Source organism: Xenopus tropicalis, chromosome 1, assembly GCF_000004195.4.
Source record: "Xenopus tropicalis strain Nigerian chromosome 1, UCB_Xtro_10.0, whole genome shotgun sequence".
Taxonomy (NCBI): domain Eukaryota; kingdom Metazoa; phylum Chordata; class Amphibia; order Anura; family Pipidae; genus Xenopus; species Xenopus tropicalis.
This window is the reverse complement of record NC_030677.2, coordinates 26,761,464-26,775,350: the sequence shown is the minus strand read 5'-3', so window position 1 is coordinate 26,775,350 and position 13,887 is coordinate 26,761,464.

The following is a 13,887-nucleotide window of genomic DNA, read 5'->3' as shown; positions in this document are numbered from 1 at the left end:
CCAAGACTGGTGTACATGCTCAGTTAGTAAGACTATGAGGAAGCTTCCTGCTGATTGGCTTAGATCCACATTCCTAAGGGGGGGAGTGAGTTCTTAGCATTCTTGAGGGAGGGGGGAGCAGGAGAGGGGAGAGAGCTGCGTGTCAAGAAATCCTGTTTCTTTTGAAAAAACTCGTTTCTGTTTCTGTAAGTGCTTATGGCTGTATTTACTCAGACCTTTCTGATAAAGCTTACTTAGTTTTTACCTTTCCTTTCCATTTTTTACAATGCACTAAACCATGTAAAATAATGTAAAATAGAAGTGCTTTTATTTTAATACCTTTGGGTTCAAATATGTCCATAACTGCTTGAAAACTGTGCCCTACCCAGCCCTTTTGCAAGCTTCTGTTTAGACTCTTCAGTATGTGGTTGGGGCTGTGGGCCCTCATAGACTTCAGTAACAGAGCAGCAGCTACATAAAGTGCAGTAAATATGCATAGAGTGGTTGGGGCTTTGCAATGTCACAGGCAGTTCTTGGTGCTCTGCTTGCTCCTCCACCCTCCCCCCCCCTCCCGCAGCAGCACCAGCAGAGAGACACATAAGGAGTGAACTGGGTGGAGATTTTCCCTGCTACTGTTGCATAAAACCTGTCAGTCAGTGCTGTGACCACTTCCTGTGGGAGACTGAAGGGACACTCCCATCTTTCATTTCGCTCTGGCTTCTGACTTGAGAGGTTTTGTATGCAGCTCTCATAATGACAGTTTTAGGAGGAAAAATGCTTTCAAAACATCTTTCTTTCTGCATCATTTCACATTTTGAGGTAGGAAGAATATTATAACTGAGTATGAACTTTATAAAAAATGTCTCCTTTAACAGATACATGTTGCTTTACATAATGTACCTTGGCTTATAATCCCTTTGGCTGCCTGCGATGTACATGCTATATTGACAAGTGAAATATCAGCCTGCGTATAAGTTTCCACACTAGGGGGCCCATTTACTTACTCACGAACCGGCCGAAAGCGTCCGATTGCGTTTTTTTCGTAATGATCGGTATTTGACGATTTTTTCGGAAAATTATCGCGACTTTTTCGTTGCCATCCGAATGTTGCGCAAAATCTGGCGATTTTTTTCGTAGCGTTAAAACTTGCGTGAAAAGGCGCGCCTTTTTCGTAGCCATTCCGAAAGTTGTGCAAAATGTTGCGATTTTTTCGTAGCGTTCGGATTCATTCAAGCTTCAGTACGGTGACTTTTCTTGGGCCAGGTTGGAGCTGCAGGGTGCCATTGAGCCCTATGGGAGACTTTCCTTGGGCCGGGTTGGAGCTGCAGAGTGCCATTGAGCCCTATGGGAGACTTTCCTTGGGCCGGGTTGGAGCTGCAGAGTGCCATTGAGCCCTATGGGAGACTTTCCTTGGGCCGGGTTGGAGCTGCAGGGTGCCATTGAGCCCTATGGGAGACTTTCCTTGGGCCGGGTTGGAGCTGCAGAGTGCCATTGAGCCCTATGGGAGACTTTCCTTGGGCCAGGTTGGAGATGCAGAGTGCCATTGAGCCCTATGGGAGACTTTCCTTGGGCCAGGTTGGAGCTGCAGAGTGCCATTGAGACCTATGGGAGACTTTCCTTGGGCCGGGTTGGAGCTGCAGAGTGCCATTGAGCCCTATGGGAGACTTTCCTTGGGCCGGGTTGGAGCGGCAGAGTGCCATTGAGCACTATGGGAGACTTTCCTTGGGCCGGGTTGGAGCTGCAGAGTGCCATTGAGCCCTATGGGAGACTTTCCTTGGGCCGGGTTGGAGCTGCAGAGTGCCATTGAGCCCTATGGGAGACTTTCCTTGGGCCAGGTTGGAGCTGCAGAGTGCCATTGAGCCCTATGGGAGGCTTTCCTTGGGCCAGGTTGGAGCTGCAAAGTGCCATTGAGCCCTATGGGAGACTTTCCTTGGGCCAGGTTGGAGCTGCAGGGTGCCATTGAGTCCTATGGGAGGCTTCCAAAATCATGCTAAGTCTGAAAGTTTCGGCCGCCACTTACGAGCGCTCAATACGAAAAAGTTGCGACAAGATACGAGCGAATCGCAATGGCTACGAAAAACTCGCGTTTTTTCGCAAAAATCGTATTGGTAACGAAAAAGTCGCGACAATTTCCAAAAAGTCGTAAAGGCGCCGAAAAAATCGCAAAAAATACGAAAAAGTCGCAAAATGTTCGTTTTCCAATCGGAATTTTTCCAATTCGGATTCGAATTCGTGTCTTAGTAAATCAGCCCCTAGGTGGTACATTCCCACATTGTGTAGCAACTAGGGATGCACCAAATCATTCAGAATTTGGCCAAATCTGAGACTTATTCAGCAGGATTCAGCCCATATGGAAGTACCTGGCTAAACTGAATCTGAACCCTGAAAATCATGTGACTTTTGGTTATGCAAAACAAGGAAATCAATATTTTTTTGTAACCCTTCCTTACCCTAATAAGAATATGCAGATTTTAATTTTAATTATATAATTATATTTGTTTTATATAATATATTATTTATAATTATATACTTTGTGGTTTTAGTGTAATTATTTAAATGCATGATTTTTGTGCTAAAACATTTGATTTGCGGAAAAGAAAAAAATACAAATGTTAATATATCAGCCCCATAGTGCGTGTATGCTCTTAGAATAATTCATACATGTAAGACTCTGCTGATGTACACTGGGAACTCTGTTCTTTTCTATGGGAGAAATTACCCCCCACTACTTGTCTATAATCCCCTCTAATGTACTTGTACAGAGTAATCATGTCCCCTCGCAAGCGCCTCTTTTCCAGAGAAAACAACCTCAACCTCGACAGTCTTTCTTCATACTTTAATTTTTCCATCCCCTTACCAGTTTAGCTGCACGTCTCTGCACTCTCCCTAGCTCATTAATATTCTTTTTAAAGCTTTTAAAGGTTGTAGAATCTTTTACGCACTTAAAGGGGACCAGTCACCCACAAATAAAAAGCTGTGTGTCCTTTGCAAATTAAACATAAACCCAAATTCTTTTTTTTTTTTTTTTATTAAAACATCCACACCTGTTATAAATGTATTGTCAATCATCTATTGCCTACCGTTCCTCTATGCCTCTATATAGAAAGTGAAAATAATTGACTGCCTCACCTCTATGCCAGACGTCACTGGGCAGGGGTACCCCATTCTGGTGTATACACAAAAATTTGGGGTGATTTAAAGCTTGCCTTAATAAAAATGCCCACAAAATGGTGCCTGCCTGATTGCTGTCTTATTCTTTAGCAAATGATCCTTATTTTTTTATTATTTACATTTCTAATCTGTGTATTATCAGCTTTCAAATGGGGGTCACTGAGCTCGACAGTCAAAACCGATTGTTCTGTGAAGGTACAAGAATATTTGCATTTTTAAAGTTTTTACTTATCTTTCTATGCAAACCGTCTCTTATTTACCCTAGCAACCAGATAGCTGCTAAGATTTAAAGATGGTGAACAAAAAGCTACATATTAGGGGGCCCATTTATCAATGTACGAATTGGTACAATTAAGAAAAATTTGTATTCTTTCTAATTTATAGAACCTTCTGTATTTTCTGCGATTTTTTTTTGTTAATTTCAGCAAAATTTTTGTGCTTTGCGTCAAAATCGTATTTTCTGCAAAGAGTACGAAAGTTTTGGATTTATTCAAGCTTCGGTATGGTGACTTTCCTTGCGCCAGGTTGGAGCTGCAGAGTGCCATTGAGTCCTATGGGAGACTTTCCTTGAGACAGGTTAGAGCTGCAGAGTGCCATTGAGCCCTATGGGAGACTTTCCTTGGGCCGGGGTGGAGCTGCAGAGTGCCATTAAGCCCTATGGGAGACTTGCCTTGGGCCGGGTTGGAGCTGCAGAGTGTCATTGAGCCCTATGGGAGACTTTCCTTGGGCCGGGTTGGAGCTGCAGAGTGCCATTGAGCCCTATGGGAGGCTTTCCTTGGGCCGGGTTGGAGCTGCAGAGTGCCATTGAGTCCTATGGGAGACTTCCCTTGGGCCAGGTTGGAGCTGCAGAGTGCCATTGAGCCCTATGGGAGACTTTCCTTGGGCCAGGTTGGAGCTGCAGAGTGCCATTGAGCCCTATGGGAGACTTTCCTTGGGCCAGATTGATGCTGCAGAGTGCCATTGAGTCCTATGGGAGACTTTCCTTGGGCCAGGTTGGAGCTGCAAAGTGCCATTGAGCCCTATGGGAGGCTTTCCTTGGGCCAGGTTGGAGCTGCAGAGTGCCATTGAGCCCTATGGGAGGCTTTCCTTGGGCCGGGTTGGAGCTGCAGAGTGCCATTGAGCCCTATGGGAGGCTTTCCTTGGGCCGGGTTGGAGCTGCAGAGTGCCATTGAGCCCTATGGGAGGCTTTCCTTGGGCCGGGTTGGAGCTGCAGAGTGCCATTGAGCCCTATGGGAGGCTTTCCTTGGGCCGGGTTGGAGCTGCAGAGTGCCATTGAGCCCTATGGGAGGCTTTCCTTGGGCCAGGTTGGAGCTGCAGAGTGCCATTGAGCCCTATGGGAGACTTTCCTTGGGCCAGGTTGGAGCTGCAGGGTGCCATTGAGCCCTATGGGAGACTTCCCTTGGGCCAGGTTGGAGCTGCAGGGTGCCATTGAGCCCTATGGGAGGCTTTCCTTGGGCCGGGTTGGAGCTGCAGAGTGCCATTGAGCCCTATGGGAGACTTTCCTTGGGCCAGGTTGGAGCTGCAGAGTGCCATTGAGCCCTATGGGAGACTTTCCTTGGGCCAGGTTGGAGCTGCAGGGTGCCATTGAGCCCTATGGGAGACTTCCCTTGGGCCAGGTTGGAGCTGCAGGGTGCCATTGAGCCCTATGGGAGACTTTCCTTGGGCCGGGTTGGAGCTGCAGAGTGACATTGAGCCCTATGGGAGGCTTCCAAAATCATGCACTGAAGGTTCAAAGTCAGAAAGGTTTTTGTGCCGTTTACGATCATTCAGATACGAAAATTTTGTAACTTTCAGATTGTACCACAATATTTTCGTGACCTTTTCGCAAAATTAACGTACATCAGAAATTTTTGGATTTAATATGAACTTTCGCAAATCGTACTTTAAAACAATAGTAATTCGGACTTTGATGAATGGGCCCCATTAGGTTCTATCTGAAATTTATTTTATTTTTAATTGTAGCAGTATTTACATCATGCTTCTGTAAGAATGTTGTTCACAAACTCACTACCAATGGCTCATTTTTTCCTTTCCTTTTAGAGGTCGTTCACCATCATCTTTACATTAACTTTTAGTATTTTATAGAATGTCCTGTTTTTATCAACTTTGCAATTGGTCTTCATTTCTTTTTTTTATTGTTTGTTTTATTATTTGCCTTCCTCTTCTTTCCAGCTTTCAAATGGGGGCCACTGACCTGGGCAGCCAAAAAAACTATTGCTCTGTGAGCTTATCATTTTACTGTATTGTTGTTACTTTTTATTACTTATCTTTCTATTCAGTCCCTCTATTCATATAGAAGACCCTAGCAGCTGCTGAAAAGCAAAACTGGAGAGCTGCTAAACAAAAAGCTAAATAACTGAAAAACCACAAAATATGAAACACAATTGCAAATTATCAAATTAGGAAATCACTGTTTACCAATGTCAACTAAAATTAATCAAAGGTAAACAACAGGAAAGACATACTAGTCATATCAGTCAGTTTAAACAAGTCCTTCCCTTCATGTACAGTATGGGGCACATTTACTAAGACACGAATCTGAACCGAATTGGAAAAATTCCGATTTGAAAACGAAAATTTTGCGACTGTTTCGTATTTTTTGCGATTTTTTTTGGCGTCTTTACGACTTTTCGGAAATTGTCGGGACTTTTTCGTTACCAATACGATTTGTGCGAAAAAACGCGAGTTTTTCGTAGCCATTCCGAAAGTTGCGCAAAATCTGGCGATTTTTTCGTAGCGTTAAAATTTGCGCGAAAAGTTGCGCCTTTTTCGTAGCGTTAAAACTTAAAAGGTGCGACGTTTCGCTCAAGTTTTAACGCTACGAAAAATTCGCGTTTTTTCGCACAAATCGTATTAGTAACGAAAAAGTCACGACATATTTCCAAAAAAATCACAAAATACTGATCATTACGAAAAAAACGCAATCGGACGCATTCGGCCCGTTCATGGGTTAGTAAATGTGCCCCTAAGACTACCCATTTGTTTTGGTTGAAACTTCTCACATTTTAAACATATACCATCTTCTTATGGCACAGTATTTCATAATATAGCTCCTATTTTTTGCACAATGCAAATGTCTGCTTTTAGAAAGGCCTTTAATCTCTTCCCTACACATTTCCATCCTGTTATTTGCACCCCTTTATTTTTCATACAATTTTAAAAATATTTAGTTAGAGTGATATCGCTCCCTTCCCCCCCCCCCCCAGCAACCGATCAGCAGAACAATGGGAAGGGAGCAAGATATCAGCTCCCAGTAGGTATCAGAATAGCACTCAATAGTAAGAAATCCAAGTCCTGCTTGGGACTCTTCCAGTTACATGGGAGTAGGAGAAACAATAGGTTAGCTGAAAGCAGTTCTAATGTGTAGCACTGACTCCTTCTGAAAGCTCAGACTCAGGCACAATGCACTGAGATGGCGCCTACACACCAATATTACAGCTAAAAAATACATTTGTTGGTTCAAGAATAAAATTTTAAATGGTAGAGAGAATTATTTGCTATGTAAACAGTGTAATTTAGAAATAAAAAGTACACCATAAAAATCATGACAGAATCCTTTTAATTGTCCTTTCCACACTTTCAACCAATAATTTTTTACCCTGTACTAGTGCTCTTATAACTACGTTATGCATCTGTATTCAGCATTAGATAAGGCTTGTGTTGCCAATACATTTGCCTTTTTTTAGCATTTGCTATACTAAGCAGAACAGAGCAGTTGGAGGACATTATTTTTCACATGGTCCCCTCTCTTTGGTTCTTCAAAGAAATTGTGGGATGAGAAGAAAGTATGCAGGAACAAAACACTCCATCCATCTTTATTTGATCTGACATTACATTACAGCCTATGGAGGTCAGATTTTGTAGGATTCTACAAAATATCATGCTGTTGCATGGTGTTGTTTTCTGTTGCATGGAGGATCAAATTAAATCTGTCCCACAAAATCTGATGACAAACAACTTCTTGTTTCATGTCAAACATCAGAACATTTTGACCCCGCTCTATCACAGTTTCTTTCTTCCCCATTTTAAGTATCACTTCCCACAGAGAATAGTTAAGCCTAATCTCAGATATTGTAAAATAGAGATCCTCATCAAAATAGAAGTTGCCAGAAAACAGTGTGTAATGTTGTGTAAGGTAGTGTAGTTTTAGAAGATAGATTTACTATAATGCTGGAAAAGTTATTGACACTTTTATTTGTGCATGGAGGATTCCATTTTCTGGTACCTGTGCATGTACAATTCTAGCCACAAGGGATACAATTGTTGTGTGTATTGATGGTATTGTGTCCAAACATGCACCTTGCACTTTTGTATAGTTCTCCCAAATACTGTTACATCCATCCTACCTCACACAAAGGGGCACATTCATCAATGTACAATTGAGCCTGAATACAAAAAAATTGTATATTTTCTAAGTTTTAGAATTGTGCGTATTTTTTGCGATTTTTCATTAATTACGCAACTTTTTCGTACTTTGCGACAATTTGAGCAACAAAGTCGTATTTGTCGCAAATACGAAAGTTTCAAAATCATTCAAGCTTCAGTATCGTGACTTTCCTTGGGCCAGGTTGGAGCAGCAGAGTGCCATTGAGCCCTATGGGAGGCTTTCCTTGGGCCGGGTTGGAGCTGCAGAGTGCCATTGAGCCCTATGGGAGGCTTTCCTTGGGCCAGGTTGGAGCTGCAGAGTGCCATTGAGCCCTATGGGAGACTTTCCTTGGGCCAGGTTGGAGCTGCAGGGTGCCATTGAGCCCTATGGGAGACTTCCCTTGGGCCAGGTTGGAGCTGCAGGGTGCCATTGAGCCCTATGGGAGGCTTTCCTTGGGCCGGGTTGGAGCTGCAAAGTGCCATTGAGCCCTATGGGAGACTTTCCTTGGGCCAGGTTGGAGCTGCAGAGTGCCATTGAGCCCTATGGGAGACTTTCCTTGGGCCAGGTTGGAGCTGCAGGGTGCCATTGAGCCCTATGGGAGACTTCCCTTGGGCCAGGTTGGAGCTGCAGGGTGCCATTGAGCCCTATGGGAGACTTTCCTTGGGCCAGGTTGGAGCTGCAGAGTGACATTGAGCCCTATGGGAGGCTTCCAAAATCATGCACTGAAGGTTCAAAGTCAGAAAGGTTTTTGTGCCGTTTACGATCATTCAGATACGAAAATTTTGTAACTTTCAGATTGTACCACAATATTTTCGTGACCTTTTCGCAAAATTAACGTACATCAGAAATTTTTGGATTTAATATGAACTTTCGCAAATCGTACTTTAAAACAATAGTAATTCGGACTTTGATGAATGGGCCCCATTAGGTTCTATCTGAAATTTATTTTATTTTTAATTGTAGCAGTATTTACATCATGCTTCTGTAAGAATGTTGTTCACAAACTCACTACCAATGGCTCATTTTTTCCTTTCCTTTTAGAGGTCGTTCACCATCATCTTTACATTAACTTTTAGTATTTTATAGAATGTCCTGTTTTTATCAACTTTGCAATTGGTCTTCATTTCTTTTTTTTATTGTTTGTTTTATTATTTGCCTTCCTCTTCTTTCCAGCTTTCAAATGGGGGCCACTGACCTGGGCAGCCAAAAAAACTATTGCTCTGTGAGCTTATCATTTTACTGTATTGTTGTTACTTTTTATTACTTATCTTTCTATTCAGTCCCTCTATTCATATAGAAGACCCTAGCAGCTGCTGAAAAGCAAAACTGGAGAGCTGCTAAACAAAAAGCTAAATAACTGAAAAACCACAAAATATGAAACACAATTGCAAATTATCAAATTAGGAAATCACTGTTTACCAATGTCAACTAAAATTAATCAAAGGTAAACAACAGGAAAGACATACTAGTCATATCAGTCAGTTTAAACAAGTCCTTCCCTTCATGTACAGTATGGGGCACATTTACTAAGACACGAATCTGAACCGAATTGGAAAAATTCCGATTTGAAAACGAAAATTTTGCGACTGTTTCGTATTTTTTGCGATTTTTTTTGGCGTCTTTACGACTTTTCGGAAATTGTCGGGACTTTTTCGTTACCAATACGATTTGTGCGAAAAAACGCGAGTTTTTCGTAGCCATTCCGAAAGTTGCGCAAAATCTGGCGATTTTTTCGTAGCGTTAAAATTTGCGCGAAAAGTTGCGCCTTTTTCGTAGCGTTAAAACTTAAAAGGTGCGACGTTTCGCTCAAGTTTTAACGCTACGAAAAATTCGCGTTTTTTCACACAAATCGTATTAGTAACGAAAAAGTCACGACATATTTCCAAAAAAATCACAAAATACTGATCATTACGAAAAAAACGCAATCGGACGCATTCGGCCCGTTCATGGGTTAGTAAATGTGCCCCTAAGACTACCCATTTGTTTTGGTTGAAACTTCTCACATTTTAAACATATACCATCTTCTTATGGCACAGTATTTCATAATATAGCTCCTATTTTTTGCACAATGCAAATGTCTGCTTTTAGAAAGGCCTTTAATCTCTTCCCTACACATTTCCATCCTGTTATTTGCACCGCTTTATTTTTCATACAATTTTAAAAATATTTAGTTAGAGTGATATCGCTCCCTTCCCCCCCCCCCCCCCAGCAACCGATCAGCAGAACAATGGGAAGGGAGCAAGATATCAGCTCCCAGTAGGTATCAGAATAGCACTCAATAGTAAGAAATCCAAGTCCTGCTTGGGACTCTTCCAGTTACATGGGAGTAGGAGAAACAATAGGTTACCTGAAAGCAGTTCTAATGTGTAGCGCTGGCTCCTTCTGAAAGCTCAGACTCAGGCACAATGCACTGAGATGGCGCCTACACACCAATATTACAGCTAAAAAATACATTTGTTGGTTCAAGAATAAAATTTTAAATGGTAGAGAGAATTATTTGCTATGTAAACAGTGTAATTTAGAAATAAAAAGTACACCATAAAAATCATGACAGAATCCTTTTAATTGTCCTTTCCACACTTTCAACCAATAATTTTTTACCCTGTACTAGTGCTCTTATAACTACGTTATGCATCTGTATTCAGCATTAGATAAGGCTTGTGTTGCCAATACATTTGCCTTTTTTTAGCATTTGCTATACTAAGCAGAACAGAGCAGTTGGAGGACATTATTTTTCACATGGTCCCCTCTCTTTGGTTCTTCAAAGAAATTGTGGGATGAGAAGAAAGTATGCAGGAACAAAACACTCCATCCATCTTTATTTGATCTGACATTACATTACAGCCTATGGAGGTCAGATTTTGTAGGATTCTACAAAATATCATGCTGTTGCATGGTGTTGTTTTCTGTTGCATGGAGGATCAAATTAAATCTGTCCCACAAAATCTGATGACAAACAACTTCTTGTTTCATGTCAAACATCAGAACATTTTGACCCCGCTCTATCACAGTTTCTTTCTTCCCCATTTTAAGTATCACTTCCCACAGAGAATAGTTAAGCCTAATCTCAGATATTGTAAAATAGAGATCCTCATCAAAATAGAAGTTGCCAGAAAACAGTGTGTAATGTTGTGTAAGGTAGTGTAGTTTTAGAAGATAGATTTACTATAATGCTGGAAAAGTTATTGACACTTTTATTTGTGCATGGAGGATTCCATTTTCTGGTACCTGTGCATGTACAATTCTAGCCACAAGGGATACAATTGTTGTGTGTATTGATGGTATTGTGTCCAAACATGCACCTTGCACTTTTGTATAGTTCTCCCAAATACTGTTACATCCATCCTACCTCACACAAAGGGGCACATTCATCAATGTACAATTGAGCCTGAATACAAAAAAATTGTATATTTTCTAAGTTTTAGAATTGTGCGTATTTTTTGCGATTTTTCATTAATTACGCAACTTTTTCGTACTTTGCGACAATTTGAGCAACAAAGTCGTATTTGTCGCAAATACGAAAGTTTCAAAATCATTCAAGCTTCAGTATCGTGACTTTCCTTGGGCCAGGTTGGAGCAGCAGAGTGCCATTGAGCCCTATGGGAGGCTTTCCTTGGGCCGGGTTGGAGCTGCAGAGTGCCATTGAGCCCTATGGGAGACTTTCCTTGGACCAGGTTGGAGCTGCAGAGTGCCATTGAGCCCTATGGGAGACTTTCCTTGGGCCGGGTTGGAGCTGCAGAGTGCCATTGAGCCCTATGGGAGACTTTCCTTGGGCCGGGTTGGAGCTGCAGAGTGCCATTGAGCCCTATGGGAGGCTTTCCTTGGGCCAGGTTGGAGCTGCAGAGTGCCATTGAGCCCTATGGGAGGCTTCCAAAATCATGAACTGAAGGTTCAGAAAGTCAGAAAGGTTTTCCTGCTGTTTTGGATACAAAAATTTTGTTTCAATATGAAAATTTTGGATAGTAAGTACGAAATTTTCGTATTCAAATGGAAAGAATTTTCGTTGCATTTGCGATAATCAGAAATGATTGGATTTCATCATTCGGATTTGTACCTTATTGAATCTAGCCTAAAGTGTGGCTTTTGATGCAGGGGAGTCCTGGCGCTACCATCACCCTAAAGGTGATTATAATCGCAGGGTCCCACTGTGAGTTGTGTCTATGGGCACCCAAAGAATCATGCTAAATGTAATTTTAAGGCTCAGTTCTAGAAGTGATGCAGTCTCAAAATGCCAGCATTTAATCTGCTACCCTATGCATGCACAATTGTGTAAGTTTTTTCTTTACTTCAGATTAATTTTAAAGCGACACTGACTGATTTTTTTTTAAACACGTCAAGTTATTTACTTAACTGAAAGCTAATAAAACGCGATTAAAAATAATCCGAAGGTCCAGTTGGTCCTCTGTTCGCACCATTTGAATATAAGTCCCACGATGCAGCCATTTTCTTTCTTCTCTTCCTGGCTCCTGGATCGCCGCCTCCTGCATTAAAAAAAACCTTACCTTTAGACCAATTGGCGACGGGACCTGCGCTGCCCTTCTGGCTTCTGACGTCATTGCGCACACGATGGCGCTCAGAAACAAGCACACGGATGGAAGGAGAAGACACAGTCGGGTTTGTCTGACACAGTCGGGTCCAGGATCTTAGGAAGTGTTTATTTAGAAAACAAGGGCTTTCTTGAAAAAACAGTCCACATGAGGTATGGGTATGTTTGGAGGTAGACTCTTTTATTGAAAAGTATTATTTTGCTGTCAGTATCACTTTAAGCAAGCTAAATCTTCAGTTTTGCTTAATGGTACCATTGAGTTTAGATATATCCTCAAAAACAGTTAAATAAACCGGGATCAACTGTTCTACACTGCTTGGAATGTATAGGGGGATTGTTTAGCTAATGCAGAGTAAGCAGATGCATCAGTTTCCTGCCAAGCTTCTAAAAAATGGTAAAAAAGGGTAAATGGTTCCTGATCATTTTGATCACTAAAAGTCAATTAAAAATCTAGCTGCTGTTTTTTTTTGTGACTTAAAAAAAGGCAATAAAACACAATTATTTGTGAGGTTTTTTTTTTAAACCTTGAATAGTAGTCACGTTGCTGGCATACAACTTTTATTCTGCCACAATACACATACATGACTTTTCTGTTGAAGTATTTGTTAATTTTGTTAATTACCTTTTTCAAAACCCAAAAATTTTATAAAACTTTTTATAAAAATGTTTTGCTTATTTATTAAAGCATTTGAATATAAAACACATGATCAAATAAAACCTTAAAAAAATGGAATACCTCAAATTTGCATTTTACTCATCATTTTTAATGGGTCTACAAGTTTGAAAAAATTTGGAAACCTTGAAAATAAACTTTGAATAAATAGTTAGAATTTTGCATGGAGCACCTCCCATTGAATTCTATATGACTTTGCAAGCTTTAAGATGTTGAAGTTTTACATGCAAGTATTTCATGGTTTTTATTGCTTAATAAATATTGAAATTTAAGTTTTTTTGAACCATAATTGAAATTTAAGATATTTAACGAAAAAATAATCATAGTGGTGAAAATTAAAATATGAACATTGATTAATCAGCCCCTTAGGGGTTTTTAAGTTCTATAACATTGTGAGTTTATTTGCATAATTTTTTTTTTTCATATATATGAAAAATATAATTAGTATTTTACATAGAACACCTCCCATTGACCTCTACATTGACCTCTACATGAGTTTTCAGATGCTTTCAGATGCCGAAGTTTTACATCTAGGTATTTCATGTTTTTTTCCTCTTAATAAATATTTTTTAAAAATCATAATTCAAATTCATGATATAGTATTTAGAGAAAAAAAATAAAACTGGCAAACATTAAACTATGAACATTAATAAATCAGCCCCTTAGGCATTTTTTAAATTCTATGAAATGTATTAGAAAAATTAAAAATTTCATAAATATGAAATAAGGCCATGTATGAGCACATGGTAGTAGTTAATACATACATTTTCCACAGTTATGTACAAATATTTTTACTTACTGTACTGAACAAATGTCCAGATCTGTAACAAATACCTTGTTCTCATTCACTATTGTTTGTGATCATCTATTAAGCAGAAACATGAGGAATTACCAGTCCCTAAACCTTTGTCCCATAGACCCAGTTTTGGAGGATTAAAGGTGTCACTCCAATAAAGCAGGGAGAGACAGGGAGCTTTTTCTTAAAGTGGACCTGTCACACAGACATAAAAAGCTGTATAATAAAGGCCCTTTTCAAATTCAACATGTAACCCAAAGCCATTATTTTATTAACACATCCATACCCATTATATAAGCATTGAAAAGTCCCAGCTGTCAATCATATATTGTCTGACCCGCCTCTATGGGGCACAT